The sequence below is a fragment of the Pongo abelii genome, chromosome 2 (genome assembly GCF_028885655.2).
Source record: "Pongo abelii isolate AG06213 chromosome 2, NHGRI_mPonAbe1-v2.0_pri, whole genome shotgun sequence".
Taxonomy (NCBI): domain Eukaryota; kingdom Metazoa; phylum Chordata; class Mammalia; order Primates; family Hominidae; genus Pongo; species Pongo abelii.
In genome coordinates, this window is record NC_085928.1 from 82,171,677 (window position 1) to 82,196,456 (window position 24,780).

The window sequence follows — 24,780 nt, forward strand, 5'->3', positions numbered from 1 at the left end:
AGGTTTAGGGGTGGTTTGAGCAAGGTGTCCAGGAGGGAAGGCAGGGGCACGTCTGGACACCTGGGCAGCCATGGATAACGGAGAGAACAGGTCGTGGGAGTAATGCTGTGCGGGAGAAGAATGCCTCCACAGGATTGGACTCTGACACCACCCCCTACTAACTTTGGTTTTAGGCAGCTTCCTGGGCTTCTCTAAGCTTCAGTTTCCTCAACAGCCAATGGGCTCAGTGATTCTTATCTCACAGCTTGTTGGAAGGTTTACATAAATCAACATACTATGATCTGAACTGCATACCCCCTAGATTCATGTTGATGCACTAACCACCAATGTGTCGAATTTGGAGATAAGACTCTCAGGAGGTAATTAAGGCTAGATGAGGTCAAGGGAGAGGAGCCCCCATGATAGGATTGGTGGCTTTATAAGAAGATGAAAAAACAGAGAGAGAGAGAGAGTTCTGTCTCTTTACCATACAAGGACACCACAAGAAGACAGCTGTCTACAAGCCAGGAAGAGGGCCTTCACCAGAACCAGAATTAGCCAGCACCTTAATATTAGACTTCCAGCCTCCAGAACTGTGAGAAAATAAATACCTGTTGTTTAAACCACCCAGGCTATGGTATTTTGTTATGGCAACCTAAGCTGACTAATACACAAGGTATACTAAGGACCTTGCATAGTGCTTGGCTCATTCTAAATGCTCAGTAAATAAATAAGATTCATAACAATGAATACATTAATAAGCAATAAGTTAGGAAAATGAGATTGCCAAGGTCTTTGAATGGCTAAACTGAGTATGTAATTTATTATCTGGACCATGGGGAGATTCTGAGCAGGAAACAAAAAGAGGAAGCATATGTGTGCATAGCTCTGAAGTCAGTGTGACAATAGGGCATTACATAAGGTGGGATTCAGCAAACATGAGGGTGCTTCAGGATCCCTTTGAGGGCTTGTGAAAACATAGGTTGCTGCTGTCTCTACTTTGTCTTTCAGATTCAGCAGGTCTGGGAAGGGGTTCAAGAATTTGCATTTCAAGTAAGTTCCCAGGAGATGCTGATGCTGCTTGTCTAGGGACCAGACTTTAAAAGAGGGAAGAAGAAAGATAAAGAGAAAAAACAGACAGAGACATTAGCATGACTTTTGGTCTGGAATGGCAGCAGAATGCTTGCTCCGCAGACATTCAATCCACGCTGTGATGGATGACGGAGAACGGAGGTGGTGCCTGGAGCTGCCAAAAATAATTGCTTCAAGCATGGCATGCAATTATGACATTGGTTTTTTGGTTTTGTTTGGCTTTAAGGGTAAACCACTATAATTAGAAAACTTGCAAAATCCTGACTTACAAAGTGAGCAGATTTTCAAATCAGAGAAACTTAGTTTTCATGCCTTCTCCAAGTTGTGGATCACTGCTCAAAGATGACTATTTGGGGCCGGTTGCTAAGACTGATACTAGTCGCAAGGTAATATCATACACAGTGCTGGTAAGGTCAGCTTGATCTGCAGGCCCATTAGGATGTTTGGTTGAATGTATGATGGTAGGAGTGAGATGGTCTGTTTTTTTTTGTTTTTTTTCTGATTTTTCTTAGGACCCTGAGGTGAACATATGTGGTTTCTTCCACATAGCGCTTATTTCTTCTTTACATTTGTACTTGCACTCTCCCTTTATCTTTCTTTGGGAAAATCCTTGTCACTGTATACTTCTTCTTCTTCTTTTTTTTTTTTTTTTTTTTTGGACAGAATTTCACTCTGTTGCCCAGGCTGGAGTGCAGCGGTGTGATCTCAGCTCAGGACAAGCCCTGCCTCCAGGGTTCAAGTGATTCTCCTGCCTCAGCCTCCTCAGTAGCTGAAATTACAGACACACATCACCACACCTAGCTAATTTTTGTATTTTTAGTAGAGATGGGGTCTCACCTTGTTGGGCCTCAAACTCCTGACTCCAGGAGATCTGCCCACCTTGGCCTCCCAAAGCGTTGGGATTATAGGCATGAGCCACCATACCTGGCACACTGCATACTGCTGTCTGGTGTCTGTCAGGCTGCTAAACTCCTCAGTCTTCCCGTAAGCCACAACGGTGGGTATGGGATCGAGGTCTGCCCAATCCTAGTGTCTTCTTCCTTCAGCCCCTGTGACTGGGCTAAGGAAGCTTGTGACCAGACCAGCCTATCAGAATCCTTGTCTGGGATTCATCCGTAAACCAAAAATAAAATTCTAAGTCCCCCAACCATCTTGATGGACCCCATCTCTTGGCCAAGGCATTACAAAGTTAACCAGAAAAACTAGTTCAGGCCGTGATGGGAAGAGGGAGTCAGACATGCTTCACCATACCTTCCTCCCCTTTTGGAATTCAGGCTCACCTGACCAGCATTAACATCAACTCAAACTTAAGACTGATAGAACAGATGTTTTAAGTCTGATAAGAAACGTTTACAATCTATTCTCTCTGCAGCCTGCCACCCTAGGCTTCATCTACATGATAAACCTTGGTGTCTACAATGCCTTATCACAACCCAGACATTCCTTCTGTTGATTCCAGGTCTTTAGATAATAACTCTTTTAACCAATTGCTAATCAAAAAGTCTGAATCTGCCTATGACCTGTGAGCGCCCCCGCTTCCAGTTGTCCTGCCATTCCAGACCGAACCAATACACATCTTACATGTATTGATTGATCTTCTTATGTCTCCCTAAAATGTAGAAAACCAAGTTGTAGCTCAACCACCTCGGGCACATGTTCTCAGGATCTCCTGAGGGTTGTGTCACAGGCCATTGGTCACTCATGTTTGGCTAGAATAAATCTCTTCAAATATTTTACAGAGTTTGACTCTTCTTGTTGACACACCTATGGGTACCAGAAGAGAGAAATCACTGTTTCCTCGGACGGCCCTAAGATGTGATGATGTGAGTGAAGCATGCAGTTCACCCAACCCCATAAATGAATGGAGTCTTCTTGTATGAGGGAATCAGCCCCAACCTACAGAGAAAAGAGAAGCTAAGACTGGGCAGGGGAGGGAGAAAGGGGGAAAGGAAGAAGAAGAGATGGGGAGGGAGGAAGGGACAGTGGAAAAGAGGAAGGCAAGGGGAGGGAAAAGAGATCCTTGTCGTTCGATTCACTAGCATCCCAAGGCTAATACTACATTCAAATTTTCACTCGCATGAGTCAAAAAAACTTCCCCATTTTACTTAAGCTTTGAGTTGGTTTCTGGCACTTTTAACTAAAAAGGTCTGAATAATAAAGTTCATCAATCCACTTGTAACGTCTAACTTCTAGAATTCAGGTTGTGCTGGGAAATTGCTAATTCAAAACTCCAGTGCCTACATCAGGGTGGGAAGGGGTCCTTTAGAGCTGTCTGAAATTTCAGGGCATTGTCCCCATTGGAAGCTTTGAACATTACACTTAGAAATGCTAATGAGAAAGAGAGAAAAGAGGGAGAGAGAGAAGGCTTCACCAATTTTCAAAAGCCGAAGTCAGTCTTTTTAGGAGAGAAAGAGGAAGGAAAAGGGATGGAAGACACTGGGAGTGTTTTTAGTGGATGAGACAATGGAGGGTCTTCCTTACCAGGTAGTGAGGAATTTTTCCTACAAAAAAGACCCAAGTGGCTTTTGTATTTGTAGAGAGGACTAACCCTCCTGGGGGGTGAGCTGATCAAGGTGAAATTATATAACCTATACAGTTGACTAAAGTGATTTCATCTCCATGCCCTCAGCAAGAAGAGTGAGAAAGAGGGCTGACAGGGTGTTGGTTCTGCCCATCCTCACCTGCAAGGGACATGTGAGAGCTGAAGTAATCAGATTTACTTCCTACCTCCCACGGTACAAGCACCTCACTGTGCTAGTAGGCATTTGAAGGGATTTTCCAAATGCACGTTTAACCGTACACAATTTTCATCTTTGTAGAAATTTAGAACCCGACTCCCTAATAAGATGAGACATCACCATCACAGGCCTCATATTGCAAGCCTGTACAGAGGGTGTGTGTGTGTATATGTGTATGTGTGTGCGTATGTGTGTATCTCAGAATATATCTGATGGTTATTTGAAGCTCAGTATTAATAAGCTATATAATAACTGGGTTCTATAGTATTTGAAATCAAAATCACTTTTAGATTCCTCTAGTCCTCTGGGCTCTTGTAAATGATAAGTACATCAAAATGCCTTGTGATGGCCTTCTGGGAAAAAATCCTCTCAGCCCAATTTACCAGGCAACTTTTATCCCATTGAATAAACTCAAGGCTCTAAGGCAGTGACTCTGCCATCAACAACATATATGAAAGCCTGCACTTTGTGGTTGGTCTGTTTTGTGTGAGGTGGGCACTTGCTGTTCTACTTGCCCAGTGGCACTTTTTAATTGGAATGATTTTTATTTGGTCTGATTTCCTGAAATAGAATACATCGCCTGCTTTAGAAACCCCAGATAGTCTATCAGCACAGAGAGCAAATTGTCCTGGGGTTCTTGGCTTAGCTGTTTGTTGGGGGAAATACTCCTGGGCAGGGGTTTGGCGGGGGGCAGTTGCAGCATATTCAAATCTGATATTGAAACAGTTTGTGTGTGTTTAGGAAGTAACCGCAAATTTGACATGCCACCTCCACCCCAAACCCCAAACTGGTTCCATTCCAACAGGCAGTAGTCTCAAAGACTCTCTTAAATGGTTCATTTCTTCCTATTTACAACTCCCACAGTGAGCTGTTTTTTTAAGGCAAAATCGGTTTCTATGAACGTCTAGGGCCCCTAGTGGGTCTTTGCTCTTTATTTGTCCTGCTTTGTTTAAACCAAAGAATACCTCAAGCCAGTAACCAGGCGAGCAGGGGCCTGTGACAGGCATGGTTACCTGAAATCCATTTATGCACAGGGATTGAAGGAGTAATCATATTCTAAATAAGGCTAATCAAGCTTTTTGTGAAAGCGCCAAAACCCACACACAAACGTCACCCTTGGTGTGTTCTCATTTCCACGGAGCAAAAGTGAAGGGGAGAAGGGTTACTGGGAAGCTGCCGCTGGCACATAGAATTAAGCAAATGCTGTCCCATAGGTGTGCACAGCGGGCTTCTTTTCAGAGGGAGGATGAGGAGGAGGCAATGTGGTTCTTTCACACTAAGGGACTCAGTGTACTGCTCTAGGTATAATTTTTCTTTTCTGTCACAATTGAGCCCAGTTTGAATTTCTCCCCTTACTTTCTTTTGATTCACTCTTTTCCTTCATGGTAATCTTGCTGCTTAATGACCCTGGCCCCAGGCTTCCAAGGCAACTCGCAGAGATCAAGTTTACTTCTGAAGTCCATGGCTTCTCAATTCCTCTTCCTTCGTCCCTCACCTCTTCTCACTTTTCTCCTCACACCTCCCGCACAACATCTGAAATATTCACAACCTCCAAGCGGCCCTACTTTTGCAACCCACCCAAGCCTGTCATTTGTTTAAAAACTACGACTTATTTGGGTTTTGGCTCTGGGCCAGTCATCAGCAAACATTTTCTGAAAAGGGTTAAATAGTAAATAGTCTCAGCTTGTGAGCCACACTGTCTCTGTTGCAACCCTTCACTCTGTTATATCATGTAAATAGCCATCAACAATATGTAAATGAACAGGTAGGTGTGTCTGTGTTGCGATAAAACTTCATTTACAAAAAGAGGCAATAGGTTTGATTTGGCCTGATGGTCAAATGGAGTGAGTCCGTGTGACATACACAGGAAACTCACAAGGCTTTTAAAAATGGTATGTCCCCCAAAACACTGCCAGCTTGACCTGAAAGGGACAGAGAGAACAAAATGAAAGAAGGCTGTCAGATCCCCAAAATTCTACAGACAAGAAACAGATGGGTAAAACTACAGCTGCAAACAAGTATTACCCTTCATGAAAAAGGAAAGATGACTGTGAGAGCAGACCTTATAGGCTCAGAAGGCAGAGCTGAGAGCCATGCCTTGAAACCTAATGGAGTTTTTCTGGTTGGATTTAGAAAACATTTGGGACCAGGAACTCTTTTTTTTCTTTCATTCTTCTCTCGTTTTGAATGGGAGTGCTGTTACCCTGGTGGAGTGTGTTTCATTTTGTATTTTGGGAGCAGGTAATTTCTTTGCTAGCTTCATAGGTCCACAGATAGAAAGAAATTGTGCCACACACTGGACTATACCCAGAGCTTCACCTATGCCTATATTAGATGATTTATGTGAAGAGAAATGAAACTTTTGACCTGATAAGACTTAGATGAGATTTTGGATTCAGGTTGATTGCTGTAATGGGTTGAGAGTTTTGAAGAATGGGGTCAATGCAGTTGAGATAGACATAAAACTTTGGGAACAGACAGCAGATTTTTGCAGGTTGAACAATGGCCTCCAGGCCAGCACAGTGGCTCACACCTGTAATCCCAACACTTTGGTAGGCTGAGGAAAGAGGATCACTCGAGCCCAGGAGTTCAAGACCAGCCTGGGCAATATAGTGAGATACTGTCTCTTTTTAAATTAAATAATAATAATAATAATGGCCCTCCAAAGATGTCCATATCCTAATCCCTGGAACCTGTGAATATATTATTTTCCACTGTAAAAGGAATTCTGCAGGTGTGATTATGTTGAGGATCTTGAGACGGGGAAGTTATCCTGGTGGGCCCAATGTAATCAGAAGAGTCCTTGTGAGAGATCAGCAGAAGCATCAGAATCAGAGAGAGAAGATGTAAGGATGGAAGCTGAGGTCAGAGAAAAGAGAAGATGCCACACTTCTGGCTTTGAAGCTGGAAGAAGGGGCCAGAAGCCAAGGAATGCAGGCAGTCTCTAGAAGCTGGACAAAGCAAGGAAGCAGATTTTCCCCTAGAGCCTCCAAAAGGAAGATAGGCTGACACCTTGATTTTAGCCCAGTATTTTTATTCCAGAACTATAGGATAATAAATTCACATTGTTTTAAGCCCACTGTGTTTGTGATCTGTTGTGGAAAGTCAGGGACCCCAAATGGAGGGACTGGCTGAAGTCGTGGCAGAAGAACATAAATTGTGAAGATTTCATGGACATTTATCACTTCCCCAATCAATACTCTTATAATTTCCTATGCCTGTCTTTACTTTAATCTCTTAATCCCGTCATCTTCATAAACTGAGGATATATGTCACCTCAGGACCCTGTGATAACTGCGTTAACTGCACAAATTGTTTGTAAAACATGTGTGTTTGAACAATATGAAATCTGGGCATCCTAAAAAAGAACAGGATAACAGTGATTTTCAGGGAACAAGGGAGATAACCATAAGGTCTGACTGACTGTGGGGCCGGGCAGAACAGAGTCATATTTCTCTTCTTGCAGAAGGCGAATAGGAGAAATATCACTGAATTCTTTTCCCAGCAAGGAATAAACCTGGGAAAGGAATGTATTCCCAGGGGAAGGTCTGTAAAATGGCCGCTCTGGGAGTGTCTGTCTTATGCGGTTGAAGATAAGGGATGAAATACGCCCTGGTCTCCTGCACTGCCCTCAGGCTTGCTAGGATTGGGAAATTCCAGCCTGGCGAATTCTAGTCAGACCGGTTGTCTGCTCTCTAACCCTGTTTCCTGTTAACATGTTTATCAATGACAATGTATGCCCAGCAGGACATGGAACCTCATCAGTAATTCTAATTTTGCCCTGGCCTTGTGATCTTGCTCTGCCACTTGTCTTGTGATCTTTTATTGCCCTAGGAAGCATGTGATCTCTGTGAGCCACTCCCTATTCGTACCCCCTTTTGAAGTCCTTAATAAAAACTTGCTGGTTTTGTGGCTCAAGGGGCATCACAGAACCTGCCAACATGTGAAGTCACCCCCGGAGGCCCAGCCGTAAAATTTCTCCCTTTTGTACTCTTTCTCTTTATTTCTCAGACCGGCCGACACTTAGGGGAAATAGAAAAGAACCTACATTGAAATATTGGGGCTGGTTCTTCCGATAATGGTCATTTGTTGTAGCAGCAAAGGAGACTAATACAGATTTTGCCAATCACTGATCTAAACATAAACTATGTAAGGGACTTTCATGCATTACCTTCTCCATTCCTCACAACACCACTTTGAGGCAGGTATCAACAATATTCCCACTTGCAAGAGAGAAAATGCTGCTTGCAGAGATTAATTCAACAGTGTAGTTTATTGAACTTCAAAGCCCATGTTTCTGTCATATTGCTTGACTCAGGCAGACTTCCGTTTTCCTTATTTCAGTGCTTCCACAACCCCCATTAATGTTTACCAGTCCTGGGTCCCAATCTCTTGGAACTTTTTCCTCTGTTCCTATGCATGTGTTTTTCATCCACTCAGCCTACAGTTTCTGAGACCTACCAAGTACCAAGCCTTGGCTTAGGTTCCAAGATAGGTATATAAAAAAGATGCTTATTCCAGGCTGGATGGGGTGGCTCACACCTGTAATCCTAGCACTTTCAGAGGGTAAGGCAAGTAGATCACTTGAGCTCAAAAGTTTAAGACCAGCCTGGGCAACATGGCAAAATCTCATCTCTACAAAAAATATAAAAACTAGCCAGGCATGATGGTGCGTATCTGTAGTCCCAGCTACTCAGGAGGTTGAATTGGGAAGGATTGCCTGAGCCAGGGAGGTTGAGGTTGCAGTGAGCAGTGATCATGCCACTGCACTCCAACGTGGGTGACAGAGCAAGACCCTGTCTCATATATATAGATAGGCTATATATATATATATAGCCTATCCTAGAAGAATCAACATCCCTCTCTCTGGTATTTGGGGATGGGACCTTTGGGAGATGATTAGATTTAGATGAGGTCATGCACATAGAACCCTCCTCACAGGATTCATGGCTTTACAAGAGGAGGGAGGGTGAGCTCTATCTCTCTCTCTCTCTCTCTCTCTCTCTCTGCTGTCTGAAGACACAGCAAGAAGGTGTCTGTCTGCAAGCCAGAAAGAGAGCCCTCATCAGAAAAATGCATCAGTAGGCACCTTGATCCTGAATCTCCCAGCCTCCAGAAATGTGAGAAAGAATTGGCTGTTGTTTAAGCTATTCACTCTATGGTATTTTGTTATTGCAGCCTGTGAAGATGGAAACAATCTATAAAGCAAAAACAAAACCCTAAAAACAGCACTTGGGCTAGTAGCTGAAACAGGCTTACACATTTGTAATAAGTGGGCTAAGCAGGAGGCAGGACAGCATGGTTTGGTAGGCTGACTCTTAGATGGCCTCAAGGATCCTCACCTCCTGGTATGTCTGCCCCTGTGATCCTACTGTGTGACGGTGGGTTGCTTTTAACCAATAGAATATAGCAAAGGTGATAACACGTCACTTCCATGATTATGTTACATAAAATTGCAATGTCCATATTGCTAACCGTCTCTCTCCTTTGCTAGACTTGATGAAGCAAGTTGCCATGTTGTGAGCTATCCTACAGTGAGGCTTATCTGGCAAGGAACTCAGGGTGACCTCCAGCTGACAGCAAGTAGGGACCTGAGGCTCTATCTTACAACCTAAAAACAACTGGATTCTGCCAACAGCCATGTGAACTGGAAAGTAGCTCTTTCTCCAGTTGAGCATTCAAATGAAACCTCAGTCCTGGCCAAAACCTTGGTTGTAGTTATTCAGAGGACCTCCTAAGTTGTGCCCAGATTCCTTACCTACAGATACAGTGAGAAAACAAATGTATGCTGTTTTAAGCTGCTAAGTTGTGATAATTTGTTATACAGCAATAAATAACTAATGCAAGTTGAGAGCATGGGTTTAGACTCATTGAACAAACATTGTGGGTTCAAATTTTGCCTTGACTGCTTACTCTTGTAATCTTGGGCATGCCACTCAGAGGCTTAGTTTTCTTATGTGCAAAATAAGACAATACCAGAGCCTACCACATAACAAGTATTCAATTATTGCTAGCTGTTATTATTTTTTCAGTGCTAAGGAATCACAGAAGAGGGAAATTTAATTTTCTCTGAAATCAGAGCAAAATAATTAAAACTAACACTTGTATTGGGCTCTCAAATTTACAAAGGCTCACATAGGAATTACTGATTTCAATCCTTACTGCGGTGTTTCCTGACTATGGGCAATTTTGTTTCCCATAGAATATTTGGAGATGTTTTTGGTTGTCACAACTGGTAGAAGGTGCTACTGGCATCTAGTAGCTGGAGAATAGAGATGCTGATAAACATCTTGCAATGCACAGGGTACTCTCCCTACACACACACAGACACACACACACAGAATTATCTAACCAGAATGTCGATAGTGCTGAGGTTGAGAAACCGTGCCTTAGTAATCTTGTGAGGGAGGGTGTGCTTATCATGCATGACTCCTAGATGAGAAAACTGAAGCTAAGAAAGGTTGAATTACAGAATGTTGAGGTGGGGGGTCAAGTAGGTGGTATGTGGCAGGGCTGTAGAAGGCTTTGCTGCCAGGCCCCAAATGCATTGCTTTTTCTTCACCCCAACTTGACCTACTAAGCCTGTCTGGAGGCCCACTGATTTCAGCCCAGAGACAATGAACAGAATGTATCAGCCTACAGGAGTAATGGTGAAGGCTTAAGGCATTGGGCCAGGTCGGGACAGAATTTGTTCAGGAGCAGATAGATTCAATCCTACTTGGTAGAAGGGTGAGATTAGAGTGGAGGGGCCTATTCCATCAGAATCCAGAGACATTCTTGCCTATGTAAAAACTCTGTATTCTTATATAGAGATATCTTGGTATTCTTTTTCAACTCTTGAGATTTCGAGCTAACAAAGACATTCATTCAACCAACATTTTTGATCATTGTTTCTGCTTAGACATCATTAAGACCTTCCACGGAGCTGGCATTTTACAGTTCCAATTGTTCCCCAGTAGTAACCCATATAAACCTCTCAGTAGATAGTTGTGTTCCCATTTGACAGGTGAGGAGACTGAGCCTTGGAGAGGAATGCAATTATATATCAAAGGGCACACAGTTTTCAAAGGGCAGAGCTGGGTTCCAAACCCAGGCATTTAACATCAAGTCCACATTAACTTCCACGCTAGCACTGAGCTCCCTATAACGGAGTTTGGGATATTTGCAGGAAGGGAGTGTAAAGCATTTCCTGTTTTCAAGGAATTTGCTATTTAAAGGAGGAAACAATTGTAGTAGGTAAGTAAAATTAAAAGGAGAGTGAAAACACGTACTTAAAATGGTTTCAAACAACACACTCCTGGGAGCACAGGGAAAAAAACAAAAAAATAGTTCTCGGGGGTGGGGCTGGGGGAAAAGGAGCTGGGAAGTCTTCAGGGAAGAGGTGACACTTGAGTTGAGGCTTAAATTGCAGGCAGAACAAAAAGCCAATGCCCCAAATCAAACAACAGATTCACTTCTTAAAAGTGATTTCTGCCTTCAGATGCTAAAAGAAAAAAATTTCTAATTCCACTCTAACCAGTCCTCAGCGACAGAGCCTTAGGATTTCACACATGTTCTTGTTATTGCTCCTTTTTCTCCTTGCATGATTCGACAGCCAGGCAGCCTGAGTTCTATGTGCTTCTGATCAGGGCTGAAGATCTGCTGCATTTGGCTTGTCTTGTGATTTATTTTGCGGTGTGATTATACTAAGTTTATGAGACAAGAATCTTATCACCACTATCAGCACTTTTGTTTTTCCGTTTTCGTTCATTTTTACAAAATAATAAGAGCAATGAGCTCCTAAAATAGTCAAATAATCACACAAACCAACACTCTCCTGGGCAGACAACAACAGCAATGTGAAAAATGGAACCCTTAGCCAACAGACCACACACTCGGATGCCATCGTTTGAAGCACTGATACAACTGCCAAAAAACAGAAACCCAATTTCTGCATGTGAAGGGTGATTCGGGCCTCTCAAGGCAGAAAGCATAACTGTACAGGTGACATAATATATTCATTTATTAATTCACTTAATAAATATCTACTAAAGACCTTTTCATTTCCAGACACTGTTTCAGGAAATGGGATATAGCCATGAAATTGACATATAAGGTCCCCATCCTCATGGAACCTCCAGACTAGATGGGGAGATGCACAATATATAAGTAAGCACATCAAGAAGTAAGGTAAATTCAGGCTGGGTGCGGTGGCTGGTGGCTGATGCCTGTAATCCCAGCACTTTGGGAGGCCAAGATGGGTGGATCACTTGAAGCCAGGAGTTCGAGACCAGCATGGCCAACATGGTGAAACCCCTTCCTCTACCAAAAATACAAAAAATTAGCCAGGTGTAGTGGCACACGCCTGTAATCTCAGCTACTTGGAAGGCTGAGGCATGAGAATTGCTTGAACCCAGGAGGCAGAGGTTGCAGTGAGCCAAGATCATGCCACTGTACACCACCCTGGGTGGCAGAGTGAGACTCTGTCTCAATAATAATAATAATAATAATAATAATAATAATGATGTAAGTTAAAATTGTGATAAATACTAAGTAGGGTTACCAGATCAAATACAGCTGCAGTCCCCAAAGTTTTTGGCACTAGGGAGCAGTTTTGTGGAAGACAATTTTTCCACAGACCAAGGGTGGGGGCCCAGGGGGATGGTTTTGGGATCATTCAAGTACATTACATTTACTGTGCACTTTATTTCTATTATTATTATATTGTACATTCTGTAACTCACCATAATGCAGAATCAGTGGGAGCCCTAAGCTTGTCTTCCTGCAACTAGACAATCCCATCTGAGGTGATGGGAGACAGTGACAGATCATCAGGCATTAGATTCTCATAAGGAGCCAGCAACCTAGATCCCTCACATACGCAGTTCTCAAGAGGGTTCGTTCTTCTATGAGAATCTAATGCCACTGCTGATCTGATAGGAGGCAGAGCTCAGGCAGTAAAGCAAGTGATGGGGAGTGGCTGTAAACACAGATGGAGCTTTGCTCACTCACCTGCTGTTCACCTCCTGCTGTGAGGCCCAGTTCCTTACTGGGAGTTGGGAACCCCTGAAATACAGGATGTCCAGTTAAATCTGAATTTCAAATAAACATCAAATTTTTTTAGTATATGTACATCCCAAGTATTGCATCCTAGCTGCAATATTGTATTTTTACTAGCTAACTCAGGCAACCTGAGCACTAAGAAAATAAATGGAGTAACTGGAGTGTTATATCACACAGGGCTCCACCACAGAAAAAGAACCAGTAGAATATATTAAGACATTTATTGCAGAGAATTGTCTTGAGCAGGTATAGGGGCTGGCTAGGCCAGACTAAAATCTGTAGAACTGGCTATCAGGAAGGATGGCTGGAAATCTTGAGCACAACTGAATCTGCTGTTGAAAGACAGAATTTCATCTTCCTCAGAAAAACCTCAACTCTAGTTTTAAGACCTTTCAACTGATTAGGTCAGGTCCACCCAGACTATGGAGAATAATTTTCCTTACTGAAAGATTATGGACTTTAATCACACCCACAAAATACCTTCCCAGCAACACCTAGACTAGTGCTCCATTGAATAACTAGGAACTATAACCTAGCCATGCTGACACATACAACTGACTGTCACAAATGGGAAAGGGAGGGGTGCCCACACAGGGAAGGCTTCTCTAAGAGGTGGCGTCATTTGAATTGATACGTGAACATTGAAACATTGAGCATTAAACTGCCATTCTAAGAGCCACGAGATGAAAATATTCCAGATGGAAAGAAAAGCAGATGGAAAGGATCTCAGATGGGAAAGAATCTGTCTTATTTTAGGAACAAAAGGAAGGTCAATGTGTCTGGAGTGGAGTGATCGAGGGGCACAGTGGTACCTGATTGAGTGGGAGACGAGGACAGAAGCCGGGTTGTGCACAGTGATGTACAAAAGTCAAGTTTATAGAACTCCAGATTACTACTTATTACTACTTATAAAAAGATGGTGATGGATAGAGAAATTAGAGCAGGTCTTTGAAGAAGCTTCTACCTGAGTATTTGTGGGTATCAAATTGGTATAAAGGTGTCTATTTGCTTGCTCAAAAAAAGTGCTTAAGGCGTGGAACTTAAGAAAGCCTGAACATCACCAAATTGAAATGATCCAGGACTCCATAAAGTCAGACCATCCCTTATTATTAGGTTGGTGTAAAAGTAATTGTAGTTTTTGCCATTGAAAGTAATGGCAAAAAAATTATTGTTTCAGAAAAGCAATCTTCTCAAGAGCTGAAGAACAAGCTTAATAGCTGGGGAACCTCCATGGGACATCTCCCATGGAGAGGTTTTCCTTAACCAGTCTTTGCACTCCAGGGCCTTTTGAAGGCTAGGGTTGTCAGATGGCAAACCAATTGTTTACATGAAGCCGCTGAATATGAGTCAACACTTTCTGTGTTTTGGGGACTTACAACTTGCTTAAGGAAAGATTGCAACAATTTTCCTTAAACAAACAACAAATCAGTTTTACATATTGATATTGAATTGTAATTCCACAGACAGCTTTGTCTCCTGGCTATTGTAAATATGTTTGTGAACCCTCAGTATTGGTGATGTGCAGAAAACATTATTACCTAGGCCAGTTGGAAATTCCTGATATCAATAACTTTTCAGAATTTGCCTGTTGCCTCCAACTTAAACCAGGATTCCTCCAAACTGGATAAAAGAACTTCAGGAAAATCACTTATTTTCTCTCAACCTAGGTTTCCCTATCTATTAGGGAAAAAAATGAAGATTTTTCAACCCTCTGAGTTATCTTTTGACCCAGAAATTCTGGTTCCATGAGAATTCTGTAGATAATACGTAGATTATCCCCAGTATTTTGTTTCAATTCAGTAGACAGTAGAGGCAAGAAATGTTGATCCCTGTTATATGTCATGTGCTAGAGCAATTTTGCTTCCTAAAATCTTCATGATAGATTCTTCCTGTTCTATCTCCCCACCCCCACTAATAATCAAATAATTATCTATTGTAGCACAAAAAATTACCCCTAAAATTTAGTGGCTTAACACACAAAAAATATTTACTATCTCCACAATTTCTGTGAATTAGGAATTTGAGACATAGCTGGGCTCTGGCTTAGGGTCTCTCATGTAGTTGCAGTCAAGATGCCAGCTGGGTCTGTGGTCAACTGAAGGTTTGACTGGGGCAGGAGGAGCACATGGCTGTTGGCAGAAGCCCTCAATTTCTCACCATATGGCCTCTCCATATACTGTTTGGTGTATCCTCGTGACATGGCACCTGGCTTTTCCCAGAATGAGTGACCTAAGAAAGAAGGAAGCTTAAGTGTGTCTTATGATCTAGTCTTGGAAGTCATACATGATCAGTCTCATTATATCTACTGGTTAGAAGTAAATCACTAAGTCCAGCCCCACACTCAAGTCAGGGATGGAAATTAGGAGGACTGCCAAGCAATTTTGGACATATTTTAAACCACCAAAGTTCTGTCTTGTGTGTGTGCCAGAGAAACTTCACTCCCTAAGATCCTGATGATATTGTTCTTCCAACTCTACCTTCCCAACCTCACCCCTACTAGTTAAATAGTATTTAGCCTATAACGTTTCTCTCCTTCTGTCTTGTATAATTTATTCTGTGCACGATGTGGTCTTGCTTAAGAAAACCTGAACATCAAAAATACTCCTCTTTTGCTGCTTTCAAGTTTTTAACTCCCTTGGTAGTAATTGGCAAATCTTCCCTTCCCCACCTCTTAGGTAGTCCATTGCATGAGGATAGGGAAAGCGGAAAGTGGAGGTTAAAATAAGGGATATTTTTTTCTTTAGCCCCTTGATATGGTTTGGCTGTGTCCCCACCCCAATCTCATCTTGAATTTCGACATGTTATGGGAGGTGCCCAGTGGGAGGTCATTGAATCATCGGGGCAGGTCTTTCCTGTGCTGTTTTTGTGACAGTGAATAAGTCTCATGAGATCTGATGGTTTTTAAAAAGGAGAGTTTCCCTCCACATGCTCTCTTTACCTGCTGCCATCCACATAAGATGTGACTTGCTCTTCCTTGCCTTCCACCATGATTGTAAGGCCTCCCCAGCCACGTGGAACTGTGGGTCCAATTAAACCTCTTTCTTTTGTAAATTGCCCAATCTCAGGTATGTCTTTATGAGCAATGTGAAAACTGACTAATATACCCCTTTAGACAGATGAACCACTTTATGCACCATTGCATCCAGTGATATATTGTGCAGAAATATTCCAGGACCAGGCTGGCCAGAGGATGGCCTTCTCAAATAGCATCCAGCATATGTGATCAGAGGGATTTTGACACACAGAAAGACATCCAGGGATGCATACACACAGAGTAAAGATCACGTGAGGACACCGTGAGAAGGTGGCCATCTGCGAGCCAAGGAGAGAGGCCCCAAGAAATCATATTTGCCGACACCTTGATCTTGGACTTCCAGCTTCCAGACTATGAGAAAATAAATTTCTGTTGTTTAAGTCACCCAGTCTGTAGTATTTTTTTACGGAAGCCCTAGCAAGCTAATATAGCTGTCAGTGTAAACTCTCAAAAGTAAATCAGGTCATGTCACTCCTGTTTAAAAATCCTTGAAGGGCTTCTCACCACACTTAGAATAAAATCTGCACTCCTTAATGTGGGCTACATCACCCGGTCACTGCTTATCTTTTCAACTCATCTACCACTAAGCTTCTCCAGCCCACAGTGCTGTAGTCACAGTGTCCTTTCAACAAACTGTCCTGCAGTCATGCCATGTTCTTTTCTTCCTCATGGCCTTGGCATTTGTTGTTCTTTCTGCCTAGAAGCCCTACCTCGTGCTTTTTACCTAGTTGGTACTTAAATCATTCTTCAAGATATATTAATAGTTTCAAAATCATCTCCTCAGAGAGATCCTCCAGACCACCTGTGGAGTCTGTTCCCCTCTCCATGAATCTAGGCTGGCCTCAGTGACTTGTTTGAACAGTCACATGCAGCAAAAGTAAACTATGGAGACTTTCAAGTCTAGATTATATCAAGCTTTGCAGCTGCCACCTTGCCTCTTGGAATACTAACTCTTAGAATGCAACAATCACACTGTAAAGAAGCTCAAGCAGCCACATGGAAAAGTACTAAAACCCATGGGTGTCAGGCAGTCCAGGCTGAGTTCTCAGCTCACAACCAGCACCAACTTGCCAGCCATGTGAATGAGCCAGCCCTAGCTGAGCCTCTCCAGCTGACACTCCATGGGGCAGAGATGTTTGTTTTGACCATTAAGTTTTGAAGTGATCTGTTACACAGTAATAGATCATAAGAACACCACTTTATATAACATACCACCCTGACTGATTAACATCTACTGCACCATTGTTTTATTCCCTTCATAGCACCTGCCACAATCTGAAATTACCACATTTATTTAACTTCCTTATTTCCTATTTCCCACCACCACTAGAATATAAACTCTACGAAGACAGGCAACCTGGCTTTGTTATTCATCACTAAATCCATAATAGAATAGATGCTCAATAAAGACTGACTGAATGAATAAATGAAGGAGTGAAAAAGTGAATTGATGAACTCGCTTCAAGCCCTTGATTCAGAATGATAAGGGAAGGGGCCTCTTCTGCCTAGTTAAATCAATACAGTTGACAAAATATTGAATCAATGATGTCCTGAGCCTCCTTGGTTTGCACTGGGCTCTTCATTCTCCTGCAGTGAACACTCTTTCCCCTATAGTCACATTCACTTGGCTTGGAATTTGAGATCCATCCAGTGAGGAACAGTTCACTCCAATAAAAGAATCTTGTTTCTGAAGAGCTATGAATGAACAAAGGCCTGGAGCTCTGTAGCACTGTGGAAAACCAATGAACCTGCTGCCTCATTCTCTTTTAAAGAGATGTGCCATGTTTGCATTTTCATCGGAACTTCAGTTTTACCCTCTCTATCGCTTACCTTTTCTTTCCCTCTTTCCTTTCTCTCTCCTCCTTTGAATGCGTAGAATAATAAAAAGATTAAAAGGCCTTGGAGTATATGGAACGTATTCACAGGGTGATATTAATATCAACAGACTAGAAAGAAAACAGACCCAAATGCAGACCCATCTAGGTTGATTTTGGCAAAATGAGGTGCTAACCTTTGAAACTGTCAAATCCTCCCCTCCTGTGGGATTTCTCCACCACTGACAGGAAACATATTTCTCCTATCCTTGCCCTGCAATATCCCTTCTAAAACTAGATAGATAGATAGATAGATTATAGATAGATAGATAGATTATAGATAGATAGATAGATTATAGATAGATAGATAGATAGATAGATAGATAGATAGAGATGGTTTGGCTGTGTCCCCACCCAAATCTCATCTTGAATTCTCATGTGTTGTGGGAGGGACCTGGTGGGAGGGAATTGAATCATGGGGACAAGTCTTTCCCATGCTGTTCTCATGATAGTGAAAAGTCTCACAAGATCTGATGGTTTTAAAAAGAGGCGTTCCCCTGCACAGGCTCTCTCATTTTTTGCCAGCCGCCATCCACATAAGTTGTGACTTGTTCCTCCTGGCCTTCCACCATGATTGTGAGGCTTCCTCAGCCACATGGAACTGTAATTCCAATTAAATCTCTTTCTCTTATAAATTGCTCAGCCTTGGGTATGTCTTTATCAGCAGCATGAAAATGTACTAACACAGTAAATTGGTGCCAGTAGAGTGGGGCACTGCTGAAAAGACACCTGAAAATGTGGAAGCGACTTTGGAACTGGGTAACAGGCAGAGGTTGGAACAGTTTGGAGGGCTCAGTAGAAGATAGGAAAATGTGGAAAAGTTTGGAACTTGCTAGAGACTTGTTGAATGGCTTTGACCAAAATGCTGATATGATATGGCCAATGAAATCCAGGCTGAGGTGGTCTCAGATGGAGATGAGGAATTTGTTGGGAACTGGAGCACAGGTGACTCTTGTTATGTTTTAGCAAGGAGACTGGCAGCATTTTGTCCCTGCCTTAGAGATTTGTGAAACTTTGAGCTTGAGAGAGATGATTTAGGGTATCTGGCAAAAGAAATTTCTAAGCAGAAAAGCATTCAAGATGTGACTTGGGTGCTGTTAAAAGCATTCAGTTTTATAAGGGAAGCAGAGCATAAAAGTTCAAAAAAATTTGAACAATGGGATAAAAAAGAAAATCCCATTTTCTGAGAAGAAATTCAAGCTGGCTGCCGAAATTTGCATAAGTAACAAGGAGCCGAATGTTAATCACCAAGCAGTGGGGAAAATGTCTCCAGGGCATGTCAGAGGTCTTCACAGCAGCCCCTCCCATCACAGGCCCTGAGGCCTAGGAGGAAAAAGTGGTTTCATGGGCATGCTGTGTGCAGCCTAAGGACTTGGTAGCCTGCATCCCAGCTGTTCCAGCTGTGGCTGAAAGGGGTCAACGTAGAGCTCAGGCCATGGCTTCAGAGGGTCCAAGCCCCAAGCCTTGGCAGCTTCCACATGGTGTTGAGGCTGTGAGTACACAGAAGTCAAGAGTTGAGATTTGGGAACCTCTGCCTAGATTTCAGAAGATGTATGGAAATACCTGGATCCCCAGGCAGAAGTTTGCTGCAGGGGTGGGGTCCTCATGGAGAACCTCTGCTAGGGCAGTGCAGAAGGGAAATGTGGGGTCAGAGCCCCCACACAGAGTGCCCACTGGGGCACTGCCTAGTGGAGTTATGAGAAGGACCACTGTCCTCAAGACCCCAGAATGGTAGATCCACTGACAACTTGCACCATGTGCCTGGAAAAGCCACAGAAACTCAACACCAGCCCATGAAGGCAGCTGGGAGGGAGGCTGTACCCTGCAAAGCCACAGGAGTGGAGCTGTCCAAGACCATGGGAACCCACCTCTTGCATCGGCATGACCTGGATGTGAGACATGGAGTCAAAGGAGATCATTTTGAAGCTTTAATATTTGACTGCCGTGCTGGATTCTGGACTTGCATGGGACCTGTAGCCCCTTTGTTTTGGCCAATTTCTCCCGTTTGGAATGGGTATATTTACCCAGTGCCTGTACCCCCATTGTATCTAGAAAGTAACCAATTTGCTTTTGATTTACAGGCTCATCGGTGGAAGGGACTTGTCTTGTCTCAGATGAGACTTTGGACTGTGGACTTTTGAGTTAATGCTGAAACGAGTTAAGACTTTGAGGGACTGTTGGGAAGGCATGATTGGTTTTGAAATATGAGGACATGAGATTTGGGAGGGGTCAGGGGCAGAATGATATGGTTTGGCTGTGTCCCCACCCAAATCTCATCTTGAATTCCCATGTGTTGTGGGAGGGACCTGGTGGGAGGGAATTGAATCATGGAGTCAAGTCTTTCCTGTGCTGTTATCATGATAGTGATAGTGAATAAGTCTCACAAGATCTGATGGTTTTAAAAAGAGGCATTCCCCTGCACAAGCTCTCTCATTTTTTGCCAGCCACCATCCACGTAAGATGTGACTTGCTCCTCCTGCCTTCCGTCATGATTGTGAGGCTTCTGCATCATGTGGAACTTTAATTCCAATTAAAACTCTTTCTTTTATAGGTATGTCTTTATCAGCAGTGTGATAATACAGATAGAGAGAGAGAGAGAGATGGATAGATAGATAGATAGAGTACATAGATAGATACATAGATAGGTGTAGACAGATAATAGAAATTTCTTCCACCCTCCTTCCCCCAGGATAGCTTCCTTTCCCCAGAATTCATTTCTGCCCCCAAAACAGAGACACCAAGAAACTGCTTGATGCTGGTGTTTTTGAGTTGGATTGTGTGCCTGCCCAGCCAGTCTTGACTGGTCAAGTTGGAACACATGGGACAGGAGAGGGACAGGATCCCAACATTCACATGGAGCCTGACTTCACTGCTATGCCTTACCAGCCAGCCAACAGAAACCAAGAGAGAGGGATTTGGAGCCATGCCTTTCCAGGGATCTATCCAAAGGCATTTGTAGGTCAGGGTTTGGAACAAGTTGCCATGTAGGCCAACTGCCTGTGGCTCAGCTCATTCCAACATTTTAATAAGAGTGATACCTGGTTAAAAATGAACACCATAAATGACTGAAAGGAATTCAAGAGCTAGGTGTCAAAGGGCAAGAGCTAGCTTATTCCCCCTTGACTTGGTTATGGCAAGAGGTTTATTAATCTAGTCTGCCATGGCAGACATTGTCAGGACCCTCCTGTACCCCTCATTCTTGCCACTTTTATGCATACTGGCCTGACTTCCAACTGCTAGCATCTCTGTTTCTTTGCCTGGGAGTTTCTCTTCCTGACGGAACCCCCTGAGAGCAGCCCTCAATGAATTACTAATGGGAGTTGGTATATAAATACCCTAGCCCCCTCACCCTTGGAGCAGGATATCTCAGAGGCACATTTCTACACTGAATCCTAGAGTTTCTTCAGTGGGACTAAGCTCTAGTCACCCACAGGAGTAGCTAGCTTGAAAACATACCCTTTATTAACTTTTATCCCTTCCTTCTCTTCACCTTGACCTGCCTCCTAATGTCCCCTTCCTTCCCAAATCTCAAACTGTCACCACTCTAATCCTTGCCTTAGAGACAATTTCTGGAGGAACCCAAACTAACACAGCTAGGTATTCATTCACAAGCATCCCTCCAATTCCTCCTATGTAGCAAAGGCTGTGGCCCATACCTTAGGGGCTTTAAAACCTAGCTGGCAATACCAGTTTATCCAGCCAACACAATACAAGACTCCATGTGTTAGGAGCTCTGTCAGAGAGCCCCTGTGTCATATACAGAGAGAAAGAGCAATGACAGCAAAGTTGTCCAGCCAACTGCTCAGCTGGAGCCCCGTGGCAGAGTCTTCACCTGGGTCTTTATCTATGTGCATCCAAAATCTCTCTGGGAGAGATGCAACTCTCTAAGCTGACCCAGCATAGAGATATGGTTTTAAAAAGCCACATTAAAGACTCACATTAACCATGCCCCCAAGAGTCTGGGATATAAATCAGAATGCGAATTGTGAACTTACAGTAAGTGAATTTACGCCAGCTGCCAGGCAGGCTCAGGAATACTAATATAGCCTTAGCAGCATTTCTCCTCCCCCCCAGGAAAGTGCCTGGTTGAAGCTAGCTTGCAATCCCAAAGTCAGAAGGTTGCCTGGGAAGCCAGGAAACAAAGCCAAATCAAGGCAAAGCAGACACATGGAGATTTTGAGACTGAGAAGAGGGAAACTGAGGACATTCATGTGAGATGGGGTTCAAGTTTCCCTTAGAAGGAGAAGTTATCTTCAGAAGGTCAGGTTGGTGAGGTGGGAGTTCAAAAACAACAAAGTATGTAGCTACCATTGAGAGGAAGACCATGGAAAATGGACAAATCAGGATGAAAGGCTTTCTGAACAAGAATAAGTACCCCCACTGATATGGCTTGGTGGTGTCCCCACCCAAATCTCATCTTGAATTGTAGCTTCCACAATTCCCATGTGGTGCGGGAGGGATCTGGTGGGAGGTAATTGAATCATGGGGGGGGGGGGTCTTTCTCATGCTGTTCTCATGATAGTAAATAAGTTTCACGAGATCTGATGGTTTTATAAAGGGGAGTTTCCCTGCGCAAGCTCCCTCCTGCCGGCTGCCATGTGAGACGTGCGTTTTGCCTTCCACCATGACTGTGAGGCCTCTTCCCCAGCCACGTGGAACTTGAGTCCATGAAACCTCTTTTTCTTTATAAATTATCCAGTGTCGGGTATATCTTTATCAGCAGCGTGAAAACAGACTAATACACCCGCCTTTGCCACCACCCACATTAAAACAACTTTAACTTCAACCTAGTCAAAGTATATGGGCTTTCCAATCAGGCAGATTCACGGTTTCATTCTTACTCCACCAGAAATTAGCTGTGTGTGGATGTTAGTCTCTGGGCTTTGTTTCTGAAATGTATGTAATAATGCACCAGGTTCTAAAACCCAGTGAGAATTCTGTGAGATTATGCATACAAAGTGCTGAGCATGGGGCCTGGCTCATAGAAAGTATCAAATAAGTGGTAGACAAGTTGTCATTTTCACTTGTGGTTGATAATTTCCACTTTTGCCTTTCTGCAGTCCAGAGACAGAAGCAGATAATGCAAGTGTCATCTACATCTGGCAAAAGCCAAAGGTTTGGAAGATGGAAAAAGGAATCCAGGCAAAAAGGAGCCCAAGATTGAAGTGAATGACCAGGTGCACCAGTTCAAATGCAATCAGGAGGGATGGGGGAAGAGGGAGAAGCCTAGAGCAGCACTTCTCAAACTGACTATTCAAGTCACCTGGAGATCTTGCTGAAATGAAGACTCTGATGCAGTAGGTCCTGGCGGGAACTTGAAATTCTGCATTTTGACCAAGCTCCAAGGTGAATGTCCAGTGCTGTTGTGCTTGGCCCACAGCGGGAGGAGCAGGAATCTAAGACTTGGAGAGCAAATGTCAAGCTCAGAAGAAAGACTGGAAGTTTGGGGACAAAACCCAAATATGGCTAAAGAAAGCCTGTAGGTAAGCTTTGAGTTGTATTTTCCATCACATCTGAAGCTGTGCTGGCCAACATGGTAGTCACTGGCCCTGTGTGGCTATGGGCTAGCCCTAATGGACATGTGCTCTAACATGTAAAATACACACTGGATTTTCAATACTTGGTACCAAGAAAATAATGTAAAATATCTCAATACTTTAAAAACATTATTACATGTTGAAATAATATTTTAGATATATTAGGCTAAATAAAATATACCCATGTTACTGAAATTAACGTCACCTGTTTCTTTTTACCTTTTCTTTTCTTTTTTTTTTTTTTTTTTGAGGCGAAGTTTCTGCTCTTGTTGCCCAGGCTGGAGTGCAATGGCACGATCTCAGCTCACTGCAACCTCTGCCTCCCGGGTTCAAGCAATTCTCCTGCCTCAGCCTCCCGAGTAGCTGGGATTACAGGCGACTGCCACCACGCCCAGCTAATTTTTTGTATATTTAGTAGAGATGTGGTTTCACCATGTGGACCAGGCTGCTCTTGAACTTCTGACCTCAGGTGATCCACCTGCCTCAGCCTCCCAAAGTGCTGGGATTACAGGCGTGAGCCACCACGCCCCGCCTACCTTTTCTTTTTAATATAGCTACTAAAAAATTAAAATTACATTTGTGGCTTATGTTACATTGAACAGCACTAGTCTAGAAAGGGTTTCTTTCTCTTGCCTTCTCTGAGCTTCTGCCCAAAACCCCACTCTCAGCAATTCCTGTAGTGTCCCAGGGAAAACTCCAGACTAGAGAGGTTTATTGCTCTGAAGGGGAGACAGGCAGGCCTGCGCAAGGGAGCTGTTTGGGAGGAACAAGGTAGAAACATGCCAAGTCATTCTCTGCAACAGCAGAGACATAGCCATGGGGCCGGCTGGGAGGCCTGGATCCTGGAGATGCCAGCCTGCCATGCTCCAGTGCCTTCTGTCTGGGCCTCGTCAGTCCTTTCTCATGTTCTCCTCCCTATCCTGGGCGACAGGTAATTAGCAGGGCCAGCTGGCAGCCTCCACCGGGCACTGCCGCCAGAGAGCCGGCAGCCGGCCTGCAATTACTGTAATCCTGGCTTGGCCTCCAAAGAGAGCTCTATTCAGCAATCCCTCTGCAAGTTGGCTTGAGGTGATGGGGCTTGTAATCTGTACATTCTCTGGGTGCCTCCTGGCAATGAAAGGCCCGCAGAAGAAAGTCTCCAGTGTGCCTGCCTGCGGCAGACTTCCTTTGGTAAATAACTGGGCAGCTGGGACTAAGTCATTGCCTGTTGGTGGCATGGAGGGGTGATATTTAAAATGTCTCTCCCAAGCCATATATTCCCAATGGTTTTTTTTTTTTTTTTTTTTTTTTTATGTGTTCCCAGTATCTCCTCTTTCCAGAAAGCGTTTCCCAGGACCAGCAGCCAGTCCTTCTAACTCCAGGAAGCTTGTCCAGGGCAGATCCCAGGCACCTCTGAAATGTGTTAAGAATAACGCTAGAAAATCCATGAATTTTAGGTTCCATGAAGGTAGTCTGGCCCTAGAAGGGAATGAGAAGGAAGGCTA

General features: G+C 43.5%; 1 long non-coding RNA gene across 3 annotated transcripts in view; it reads left to right on the forward strand.

The window, feature by feature from the left end:
• Nucleotides 1-24,780, forward strand: part of LOC112132698 (uncharacterized) — a 64,481-nt gene that overhangs the window by 17,793 nt on the left and 21,908 nt on the right. For all 3 annotated transcript variants that reach the window (XR_002914417.3, XR_008523251.2, XR_008523250.2), the window contains exon 3: nt 22,820-23,242. This is a non-coding gene — a long non-coding RNA (uncharacterized LOC112132698). The remainder of the gene's footprint in view (nt 1-22,819; nt 23,243-24,780) is intronic.